General features: G+C 42.5%; 1 protein-coding gene across 2 annotated transcripts in view; it reads right to left on the minus strand.

Annotated features, from left to right (window-relative positions):
- Positions 1–12764, minus strand: part of LOC308612309 (uncharacterized protein) — a gene marked incomplete at its 3' end in the record, with an annotated part of 76507 nt that overhangs the window by 966 nt on the left and 62777 nt on the right. The window contains exons 1-3 of one of the 2 annotated variants that reach the window (XM_081224708.1): positions 9143–9313; positions 5406–5541; positions 3428–3519 (exon numbers count right to left, since the gene is read on the minus strand). Of the gene's footprint in view, positions 1–3427; positions 3520–5405; positions 5542–9142; positions 9314–12764 lie in introns of those variants that run through there. The other variant, XM_081224709.1, reaches the window with a different exon arrangement.

The following is a 12764-nucleotide window of genomic DNA, read 5'->3' on the forward strand; positions in this document are numbered from 1 at the left end:
GTCAAGAAAATATTCCCAAACCTAGCCAGAGAACAAATGAGAAAGCCCTTTATTTAGGGAAGCCTAAACTGGTTCAGGGAAAACCAAGATACACTTTCAGTCACTGCTCCTTCCAGGGCAGTTCCAATGTGGCTTTTTGGTAACCACTGTCCCCCAACACCTCCCGCTCTACCTTCTTACCCATGGGGTATAGGACTGAATGAGGATATTAGATGCAGGATTAGTGGCTAAAGAATCAAAGGGAGTTAGAAGTAGCTTAGGTGTTACATACACTTTGAGAGGCTCAAGAACTGGACTAAAATTGGGAGGGTCCATTATATTCTAGGACTTGGCACTGAATATGATCATTGTCAAGTGTTAGACGTCTATTTCTTCATTTAGAAATTTGCAACAGTCCCAGCGATTTTACCTGAGACCGTGAAAGGAATTTGTGGAAGTTCTCAGTGCATACAATCACATTTTTTTCTTTTAAATGAAGAAGTCAGGAAAAAGAACTAGAATACAATGTTATGGAATGTTTTATGCTGACCTTGGGAGAAAGCATCCTAAAAACATTTTGGTCTTGATTATATTTAAGGTTGTATGTTTATCCCCCACCACCTTTAGCTTTTTTTTTTTTTTCCAGTTTAGACTATAAAACTGATTGTGGTTGTCAAGTTCAACATAATATATGATCATAAACCATACTGTAACCTCCCACTAAACATCGGGAATCACTGGTAAAACAGAAGTAGTAAATGAATCTTGCATGGACAAAGCCATCAGAAAACATTTACCTCAGGAAAAAAAAAAGAAGTTATCACCTATATAGTCCCCTTCTGTAACTTCTTCTGGTACTTTCTGTCTGCATCACACATTCTAGCACTCAATCATATGTCAAATTGAATAGTCCCATGTGTATTTTTTATCTCCCTATGTAGACTGTGTTCTTTGAAGACAAGAACCTTGCTTTAAAGTTCTTCGGTTTTTCTATAATACTCAGCATGATGTACTAAGAATGTGGTTGGACTCTTGGTGATGTACCCAGCTCCTCTCAGAGCAGAAACACCTGGCACTTGTGTTGCACTCTCCTTCCAAAGAAACTCTCAACATATGACAAATATCAAATCACCTCAATCTGCCAGGCATTTCTGATGAGCTGGTAGCAAAGATTATTTCTAATAATAATAATCAACGGCATTTTACAGATGAATGGACGGAGCACACAGGGGTGAATGGGCTTCTCCCAGGTTTCGCATCAGTGCTCTCTGACCTGCTCTTTCCTCTAAGCCATCTCCTTACCATTACTTTATGGGTGAAGAGACAGCACAGAAGGCTGAAACAAGCTTGTGGGCTCACCTAGTGATGGGAATAAAATTCAGGTGTTCTAACCCCTAATCCAAGGGAGTTGTTGAAATAAGTCACCCTAGCTTTAGCCTGACACCAAAAACAATCAAGCAAGTAATCTGCCAAGTATCTTATCATACAACCCCAAAGAATAAAATGAGACCCTTTCAGCTCCTACATTTTCAGCTTAGTGCTCAAATGTTTACCTTTAAGGACTAGAAAAGATCTTCCACAGAATGGTTAATTGTAGCCAGAGTGAGATATTTCCCCAGTATAACTAAATCTCCTAACTCTAAGATCTGCTTATATAATTTTTCTCTCTTTTCTTCTTAAATAATACTTAAAATTTTTACTATGCGTACATACTAACTCATTCACAACAACCACAGAAGGCAGGTCCTACTACTATCCCTATTTTAGAGATAAGGAAACTGAGGCTCTGAAACAGTAAGTAATTTGCCCAAGTAAGTTGGGTCGCACCCCAGTAAGTGGTGGAGCTGGCATTCAGCCAGACACGCTGGCCATGCTCTTTATCACTGCAGTGCCTGGCTAAGCATGGACTTGGTGGACAAGGTGAGCCAGTACATAGAAAATGCTTAGCAGCACAACATAAACATTCAGGTTAACCATGACTACTGCCATCCTCTAGCAAGCTCACTCACCTATCCTGCCTAATAGCATTTCTTACCTTCGCCGTCTCCAACCATCCTCCTCCTCTCCTACTGCATGGCCTTGCCCAGGACTTAACAGGGATAAGAGAAGTCACCAGGCAGGATTCCTCACCACCAAACCTGTAAATCTCTTTTTATCAGTACCTACCCCATCTTTGTTCCCTATTAATGAAACCGAAAAAAAAGCCCACTTCTCCCCAAAGGTCAGTCCTACCACAGGTGGTCTAGGTCCCATCCCTTCCAGCTTACTGAGCACCTTCACTCTCTCTGGTGGCCACCTCTCTACGTCCTGCATCTCCTGGATATTTCCAACCAGCTTTCAGACATGCTGTGGTATCTTCCAGATTAAAAAAAAAAAAAAACTAAAGCAAAACAAAACCAGCTCTGGCATTCTATTCCCCTTTGGAGCCAAGATTCTCTACCAGAGTTGATAAGACACAGTCTTCAGTTCCTTACTTGCCATTCACCCTTTAACCATTTTAAACCAACTTCTAACCACAGATCACAAAAACCATGACTTTTGTTAAGGTCACCACTGACCGCTTTTCTAACCTCATCTTACTCCATCTCGTAGACTCTGCCAGTTGATCACTTCCTTCTTGAAACTCCCCTCTCTTGGTTCCCATAATACCACACCTTCCCAGTCTTCTTCCTTCCCTTCAAGTCACTCTTCATCTGCTTCCTTTGCTGGCCCTGCCTCTATCCAATCTCTACAATTTTGAGTTCCTCACGACTCTACCCTGGGGCATCTTCTCTTCTTATTCTATAAGTTCTTTACATGCCCACAACTCCCAAATTTCCATCTCCGGCTCAGCTTCTGCTCTGCTGACCTGTATACACAACTGCCAACTTGACATCTCACTAGATGTCTGAAACCTAACAAAGATAAAGATGAATTCTTCATCTGTATATAGCCTCCCTCCCAAAAGTATTTTCCCTTCAGTTTTCTATGTTTTAGTAAACGGCACCTTCATCCACCCAGCTGCTCATGACAGAAATTTGGAGTCATTCTTGACACCTCTCTCCCTCACCCCTAACCTTCCATATCAAGTTGAATATTTTTGCTGAGTGAAGAAAATCTCAGCTTCAGTGTTTCTTCTTCAGAGAGAAAGGATACTGTAAAGCCACTAATCTAGACGAAATTCTCCATTACACTCTTTTCATAGCATCCTGTGTTTTTCCTTCACAACATTTCCCATGTTGTATGATTATGTGATCATTTGTGTAACATTCAGCTCTCATGCTAGGCTCCATGAAGGCAGGGATCAAGACTGATTTGTTCATCCTTGTATTCTTAGCACTTACTATAGTGTCTGACATGTGCTATTTGCTCCAAAAATATCTGTTGAATAAAAGTTGAAGCTTTTCCCCAAGATCATCTTTCTAAACCAGGCATGCTTTCTAGTGCTATCATCCATCAGGCTACTCACCAAAACCCCAAGGGTCACGATACAGCAGTGCTCATCCTGGAGGGGAGGAGCTTGCGGAGTCCAGGAACCCCTGTCTCAAAGGTGACCCTCACCTGGATGAGGATAAAATAAAGAAGAAGAGTTTCTAAGTGATTAAAAAAAAAAAATCGATAGTATCATTTTGTTACTATCTTAAGAGAAGAACAGGTTTCCTATTCATTCTAGAGGAAGTTATCACCTCCCATGTAAACAGAATCACCTTCCAATTATTAAAGGGTATATTATCCACTCTGTAGATATCTCAAGGGCCTTGTGACTTTCCCTCCTTCCCAACTGCATATTTTCTTTTCAGAAACTGGAAAAATATTAATATTTTAATAAAATCAATTTTTCTATTTTTCTGAACATTTAGTAGGAAAAAAACCATCACATTTTTGCTTCTTCCCATTCCTAATTAGTACAGAGAATTGAGAGCTGACTGTAAAGGTGAAAGATTCAAAATTCCAGATACACTTTTCAATTCACAAAGTGCACACCATTCACAGTTCCTCCCTACTCTCAACTGTAACTCTACACGGCAAGCATGCAGCAAGATAATTTATTTTCACATACATTTGGGGGAACATATGACTGAACAACAGGACCATATGATTTCCTTTGCTTGACAGCCTACTGTGTGTGAAATGCTATACTGACTTGAGCTAGATAATTCAATAAAACACTAAGTAACTCACCAGGCAGAACAATTTCCAACATTAGTCCTTGTAAACTAGAATTATAACACCAAGCCTCCCCCTTTGCCCAGAATTTATAGTTTTGAAGTGGCAAGGAAGAACCAAGTTCCAGATTGTCCTAAGGCCAAATTATTTAGGAATCTTTAAAAGGAAGCTCTATAAGGTTACCACAAAGTTGTAAATAAATTCACAAATTAGTCTAACTTAGGTCAGAATCACCTCTACCATTCCGATTTCAACTCTTCCAATGATCCTTTTCCACTCTCCTGCTCTAAGAAGTCAAGTTTATTACAACTATGTCATGTTTAACAAATTTCATTTCTATGCTATGACCACTACACCATAAAAGGCATAGTATCAAACTTAGAATGTGGAACTAAAAGGCCTCAGGATTCCATTCCTAGCTCATTCTTAACTTCTGGCATGCCAACTACTAAAAGGCTTCCTCTCAGAAAAAGCACACAATAGGAAGAACCAATCTTTCCCAAACATGTGGAAAAAAGAAAACTATACTATGGACTTATATAGAAAACTTTGGTCCAAACAAAATGCTAATATATGTTTTCATACTCAAAGAGTAAAAACTCACCTACTGTCCTTCAAGCTAACAAACTTTAAGCAAGCAAATAAATTTTATCAAGCTCAAGAGTTTCGACAGAATTTAACCATTCAAAAATGAATGTCATCTATCATCATTTAGAGTAATGGTTACCCAAAGTAAAATGTCAGCACAAATATCCCTTCTTTGTGAAATTTTCCTTGATTCCAAACTATCCCCAGGAATGTCCTCCATGGTCCCACAGCATTACATTCATGACACTATTAGAACACTTTAAAAATTGTATCCCTGTTATATATAGTCAGGGAACCCCCTGAGGAAAGGGTCATCATCTCAGGGCCCAAAAAGAAACTCAATAAATGCTGGTTGATTCATGTATTATAATGAGCTTGAGGCTTGTGTATTGCTACTCTTGCCTCACATTCATACAAATCAATGATGACACAATAAATACTTGTTTAACTTCTTACCATCTGCCTTTCCTAGGAAATAATTTATTGCAGAAGTCCCTGTTCATAGGAAAGTACAAGGTAATTGCACTTACAGTTATGACTTGCATTTAACTTGATGACCTCTGCCTTGGGAACTGCTACAGTAATGAACAAATATAGTTTTAACTTACAAGAGACCCTACAGAAGCAGAAACAAAATCCAAAATGCACAGACTGAATCACAGAAGTTACGTGCTCATCATCGGGCTCTTTACCTTTCAAGATGTCCAATTTGCTCTCTCTTCTAACATTGGGACACAGAGGAACTTTCCAAGAGTGATCTCTGCCTCCCAAACAGAAAGGAATTTTTAGGTCAAAGTGGAGTAACACCAGCTAGTCCCACATTCAGTCCTACAGGAATGAGAAGAATGGAAAAGTTCATAGCCCATCACACCATGGGCAAAGAAAACCACCCATTCCCCAATGCTCTGGGACCAAAACAATATTTGGAGGAAGGAATAGTAAGAAAATAATTAGGTCAAAAATGGGGAAGGAAGGCAAAACCACTAAAACTCAAAGTGCAAGAAGCTGGAGCACTATAGCCTACTTCTATCCTATTGAAGACTGGGAAGTTTAGAAAAGCAAAATCCATCAGGTACAAAAGCCTCATTCTAATCACTGTTTTTAACTTTCTCCCCAACCAAGAACAGTTATCACAGGTTGTAAAATAGACTTTTATTTCATATCTTCTCTATGCCCTTGTTCTTAGCATGGTGAAGATGCTGAAAAAAAAAAAAAAAAAACATTACAAAGCTTAAAAGGCAAGTGGCCATTAGATAATTCAACTTTCAAAAATCAGCTGGTCTACAGCAGGACCTCTTAACCTGGGATCCATGACCTCTTAAGGGGTCTCTGGAGAGACTTAGGAGGGGTGGCACCTGTGAACTTGGCTGGCGAAAATTTTGATCTTCATGCTCACTAACCTCCAAGTAAAAGTTAGCACCACCTTTAACTGTGAATGTAGGTTACAACCCACAGTAGTATTAGCAATCCCCTGACTATGTCACCAAGAGGAACCACAAAACACTTCACATCACATTACAGTTGTTGCAGATCTCTCAACATAATATTTACACTCATCACTACTTCAAAATTATAGTATCAATAGGCCTGAAGCTACATTTTGTTATTTAATGTGTTATAAACATACAAACTACTGTATTACAATTGTTTAACAGTTTGATAACTGTTTCCATGTCATTTGTAATTCTATATATTTTATGTTATACATTTAAAAAACATGATTCTCAGAAGGGGTCCTATGCTTCATTAAATTGCCAAAGGAAAACATGGGACATAGAAGATTAAGAACTTCTGACCTAGAGCACATAAAGTTTCTATAGACCCTAACATAGTCACCAAGGCAGACAGACAAGTAAGTCATTCCATTAGCAGTACTTCATAGTTGAAGAAAATTAAGCCACCAGGAAGCCAAGTAACATGTCCAAGGTCACACAAATTTAGAGTCAGCATCAGCCTAGGTTAACACTCACAGCGTGTACAGTCCCACTCTCTCATGGGGACCTTTGCTTACATTTCTACAATTGTCATCACTATCCTGTTTTACCACTAAATGGGGAAGAGGTATCACCTTTCAAAACTAATATAAAGCCAAAACCTGGACAACAGAACAAGGTAGATGTATAAGGTACTCCTTTTTGTTCCTTGATCAAGCATGCTGCTGTAATTATTACAGAAGCTGAATTTGGTCTGTTCCAGAGATAGCAGTTTTTTACAAGTGAGAAAAAAATTGGGCTACGTAAACTTTCATTCCCAGAAGTGTCCAAGGCACTGTGCAGATAAGCATTAACTTGTTAAGCGCTGCAATGCATTGTGAGTGGTCAGGGCAGTGGTATCCCCACTTCATAAATGGGAAAACTGGAGAATAAATATGAGAGATTTGTTTAAAGTCACACATAAGTCAATGGTAAAACCAGCTTCCTGATTCCAAGTTCAAGGCTCTAACCACTATACCAGATCACCATGATCAAATATTTAGTTGATTATAATGCTTGTGAAACCTCTGTACTTTTTTCCCCTACAAGCCGGAGAGCATTTTCTTTTGATCCACGGGAGCAGACACACTTCTGAAGGCTATGGGAAAAATATCCCATAGAATAAATTCCAAAGTACGTAAGTGCATTTTCACTTACACTAGTCATCTAAGAATCCAGGTCAGGAATCCTTAGCTCAGGAGCCAAGTTACTACATAAAACCTGCCTTATAAGAAGAGAACAGTATGGAAATTGTTCCTTCATCTTTTAGTCAATGACCTTCTTATCGATCTACCGTTATGTTTAGGAACTATTATCATCTTACATTCAACACTGTTATTACAAAATAATATTCTAATGGTTCAATACCATTAGATCCTAGATTCTAAAACTATGAAAGGTCATCCTTATCTTAACTCTGCATTAAATTTTCTCTTCTTATCCAAACCGCTAATTAATGGAATCCTCATTCCCCAAAGCATCCTTATGCCATCTAACTGCTTTTACTAACCCATTCCTGTGTTTTACAGATTGGGTCTTTTTCAATAGTTAGTAAGGAGGTCTTTCTTAAATTTGTACTTAGGACCATAACATTGTTCACACTAAATCCTTGTTAAACCTTCCCATATCATTAGTATCCAGTCAAAAACCAAAATCAACAGAACAACCATGTTGTACAATCTCTATGAAGAGTGAAAAGTTCTTGTCTACACAGGAGTCTTATCTACCAATATTCATTTGCATCCCCTACCCCTTACTCTCAACTACTTATCCTTCCTACCTGCTAATTCTGATTCATCACTTTGTGCTCAGTGTACAAGAGTCCAGATCTCTGACCTAAGAATAAACACTTAATTCTTGAATACATCAAATGCTAACAAATACTCCATCACACACCATTGATCAAAATGTAACTCTTTACACAGCCACTCAATCATTTTCCCACTAAAGTCATTGCCAGGGATCTGTCCATGTCTGCCCTAACCACAGTCTAACTCTGCACCAATTCTACCCCACCTTAGTCTCTCGCTACCAACACATAGTTATGTCATTTCTCTACTTTGTTTAGTAACTTTAATAGTCCCCAACTGTCTGCAATCTAGGCTCTAAGTCACTCCTCTCTATCACAGGGCAGGGCTCTGGAGGACAGATTTCAGGCCTCCTCCTTCAGGCTTGGGAGCCTTCACCTAAGGCCCCCAGCAACACTGTTAAGGCCTCTGGCCCTTCCCTCTGAACATAATAACCGACCCTGCTGTTTTTTCCTTGGGATATCTCCATTTCACCAGGCTCGCCCAACACTAACCAGTGACATCTTAATAGCCTTTGCAACTTTCAAAGGTTAATGGCTACAGCTCCACTTTGGAAACCACTGGTGTGTCCACGACCCCCCACAACGACTCAGTGACCTAGACATCCCCACCTCACCTGCTGGAGCCCTTTACTACACGAACATTCTTCTTCGCTTTCACTTCCCCCCAACCCTCCAACAAGTCACTGGCCTGCAAAGTCCCCTGTACTTCACTATCCATCTCCGGGGTCTAACAGACCCCACCAGACTCAACTCGAATTCCCTCATTTAGCTCTCCATCTCGCCGCTCGAATGCCCCTTCATCCCAGGACCCTGGGACCGTCCCATCTCCTCGTTTAGTCTCTCCAAGCACCGCCTGGGACACAACCTCTAAAAAATAAACCGAGAGATGCCTACGTCTCTACCCACCGCTCAGTGAGCGGTGGGCAGAGGACGCCCCCCCATCTCCCCCTACAGGTTTCTCTAGACTCAACTCTAAATCTACGACCTCGACCCCCACCGCTTCTCTCCCCTCACCCCACCCCTCCAGCCCTTCGCGGCTTTAGCTACCCCTGCCCTCAAACCCGCTCAAAACACGCGGACGCGGACCCGGCCCCCCCACCCCCGGCTTCGGTCCTTCCCCTCCCCCTCCCCCTGAGGTGCCACTTACCCCCGAGGCAGGAGTGGGGGAGGGGAGAGGAGGAGCAGAGTAGGGGAGGGGGCTTCGGTCCGGGGCGGCTCTCAGCCCCGGGGGGCCGGGGCCCGGGCCAGCGGCAGCGGCGGCGCAGCGTCTCCCCCCGGCGGCGGCAGCGGCGGCGGCGGCGCCGTCCCACTCCCGCAAGCACACATAGGCTCCATTGTCCGCCGGCGCCTCCCCCTTTCCGGCACCCCCTCCTGGTACCGCCCCTTCCCCCTCCCCTCGGCCCTCCCCCAGCCGCACCGCGCCACGAAAGGTACCGCCGGCCCCGCCTCGGACGCGAGCGAAGAAGTGCCCCCTCCCCCCGGCCCCGGCGTTCCGCCCGGCGGGGGAAGGGGGAACGCCCCTCCCCGCCTCAGCAAGGGCCCCGCCGCCGGGAAGGGCCCGCCCCCCTCCAAGGGAATGTCACTTGTCCCCCTTCCGGAACGCGAGTAATGGTACCAACCGGCCGCTTCCTCCTCCCCCTCCCCTGCCTTCCCGAGGAGGCACCGCCCCTTCTCCCCGCCCACCAAGTAGCCTCGCCTCCTCGACCCCGCCCCTCCCTCTAATATTTTACTATGGGGCCGCCCACCGCCGGCACCACCTCCTTCTTTGCATGGACACGCCCACCAGGTCCCCGCCCCAGTTCGTCAGCCGGCCAGAGGTGACGCCTATTCCCCACCTTAAAGCGGCAGAGCCCCCTTTCTCAACTAAAAGAACCTCCCAAAAGGCCGGTGGGGTGGGAGGGGCGGCCACGGAGGGTCTCTTCTTTCCCGCACCTTCCTCCCCACGCACACACTCACCCGGACCTCCCCACCGCCTCTCGCAGCATTGAGAAGCAACCCAGTGGAAAAGGCGCGGAGGGGGGAAGGGCAGCGTGGAATTTGGCCATCTTTGACAGAAATACATTGGGAGCTGCCAAAGGAAGGGGTCTTTCCCTCACACTTCCCTGCTCTCCTGGTCCCGGCCTAGTCCTCAATCTTCAAGGCGACCCTCGCGCACCTCCAGAATGCGGTTCCACCCTGCCCCATTCCCTCTCCCGTCCCTTGTGTTCACCCCTCAATCTCTGCACTGTCTTCGCTGTTGCCGGCTTTCTCCCCTCCCAAGGGTGCAGGCCCCTCTTGGGGTTGAACTCTCCTCCACCTTCTCCAAAGCGCATTCTCGCCAGGTCCTGCAGATGCGTTGGCTGGTGCAGGGTTTCCCCTTCCTTATGGGGCCCGGCCCAACCCCGCTCACGCATCGCTACCTAGTGCCCATTGAGGACCTCTACCTAGATCCTCGAATCGCTTCACAACCGCTTTTTTAATCGCAGCATCACTTCCCTGATTTTTGGAAGGCCTGTGCTTTGGAGAGCTCAAAGCCCAGGCATCCCGGCACTGTCCCCTGTGAAGTGAGAGGGTAACCCATTAGACTGCACTTTTTCTTAGAAGGAAAAATGATGGCATCATGGTGAGCGCATGTTGCTGAATAAAGCTCAGATTCCCACTACTCCTGTTTTATCTTTGTGGCCCTTGTTGCTGCCCTGCCCAACTGTTATTACAGACCTGTCTGCTCCACAGCCCTCGCCAGAACACAGTGTTACATCTCTGTGTTTGTAGAGTCTTGATCTAAGATGTTTCTGCAACTATATGCACTGGCCCGGCAGCTTTTCTGAATCAGTTAAGCGAAGGCTGCTTATGTTATAATGTACTGCATATTCTCCCTGAAGATAGATGGAGGCAACATGGCCAAGAGAAGTAGATAAATTTTCTTCTGCTTTTGCTTCTATCACCATGGTTTTAACCAGGTACTTATCTCTATGTCACTTTCCCTGTCTAGAAAATAGGAAACCTTCCTTAGGGCAATCTTTTAACGAATGGTGCTGGTTGTAAAGGATGGTACAGGAGAGCCCCAAATGATAAAGCTTTAGAAACCATTTAAAACTGTAAGCTGGTCATGTAAGTTTCTATACCATGGCTCCCCAGCTTAGATTCTTTGAAAAACTGTTTTTTCATAGCAAGATGCTTTCTCTTTGTCTTCTGTTATAGCTGAGCATATAAATAAAGAAAAAAGACAAAAGCAGGTATAAACAATATAAATTTAGGATCAATTGAAGGATTCCAAATGGGAAATAATTAAAATGCTTTCTTGTCAAGTTTTGGTGATAGAATATTTGATGAAACATAGTAGGGACCTCTGTAAAAGAAGGCAGGAGGAAAAAGTCAGGTATGGACATATGAAAAGACAACTAAATCCAGAAATACACAAGAAGCATTTGGGATTGCTAAGGTAGATGGAAAGAAGGGATTCACAGACTTATCTGTAAGAGAAAACCACTACTAAAATAAACTCTGGGCTGGGGTGCTCTAGACCAGATCACCTCTGCTCAGAGAGCGCAAAAAACAAATTCATTATAATAATGACACACATGCAAAAAAGTCTTAACCATTTTACTAGGCCTTACACTCTCACTTAACTTTGACACTTTATATGTGTCAAAGTTCGGAATTATTTATTTATTGAACCAGAAGAAAAAAGCAAATGAATATTAAATGTGCAACACTAGGCTAAAAGAGCAATAATACTGAGAATTTAAGCAAGCTGAAAGTCATGTTAATTTAGCTACCTTGCACATGGGATAGAAATGCACTTTAAAATATTATTTATTGTACTAAAATATTATTTATTGTAATGAAATAGTTTATCTATTTTTACTAGAATTTTTTCCTCTGAATTTTCTAACTTCCATGCATTTCCATCTCACTTGAGAAAGAATTCTATTTTGCTGTACAGGGATCTAGTACACTGTATATACATAAATACTAACGGATAATGATGAAATCATTGTTAAAAGCGTCCTATAAATAAAAGCTTCAAACTACTTCTGTCACTCTAGAAATTCTAAGATAAATCATTTTTTAAAATCCAAATGGTAATATTGTTAAAAATAAAAGCTTTCAACACTAAAGAGATCTGGGTTTGATGTTTTACTTTCTGAAATTTGCTTCTCATAATGATGATATGCACTCACTGTGATACAAACATGGATTGTATGTCTGGCTTCTTAGTTCTTCAAGTAACCACAGCATCTGTTATTTAAGTGTGCCGCCAGTCTTTTCTACCTGTGAACTCCACCTTCGAAACACTTTTGTTCTCTCAGCTCTTGATAAACGTATACCTAAATTTTAGGGTTGGAAAGAAACACCTCCTATTTTACAGACGAGAATTCTAAGACATAGAAGTTTAATGACTTCCCAAAATTATGCCCATTTTTAGGGACTAGAATTTAAGTCCAATACTCTACAGCAGTGTTCTAACCTCCAAGAATTATTCATTCCTAACAATATTTACTATTGTAGGAGAGAACATGAAATTCTACCTTAGGAATGATGAGATCAAGACTCAGAAGAGTTGAACCCACTCAGCCAGCTGCTGCTAGGTTTATAAGAGGCCCTAATAAATCCTTTCCTTGGTCAAAGCCCTTAGGTTGTCCACGATTTCCTGCTGCTTATACTGTTTCTTACCAATTCATCTATCTCATTGTCTAAAGCAAAACTGGCAAATTTCAACCCCAAAGGAATACTACCAAGATAGTCATTTATGACTGAAAATGAGGGGTTAGAATGGAATGGCATCT

The sequence above is a fragment of the Mesoplodon bidens genome, assembly GCF_964165515.1.
Source record: "Mesoplodon bidens genome assembly, chromosome: 2".
Lineage (NCBI taxonomy): Eukaryota > Metazoa > Chordata > Mammalia > Artiodactyla > Ziphiidae > Mesoplodon > Mesoplodon bidens.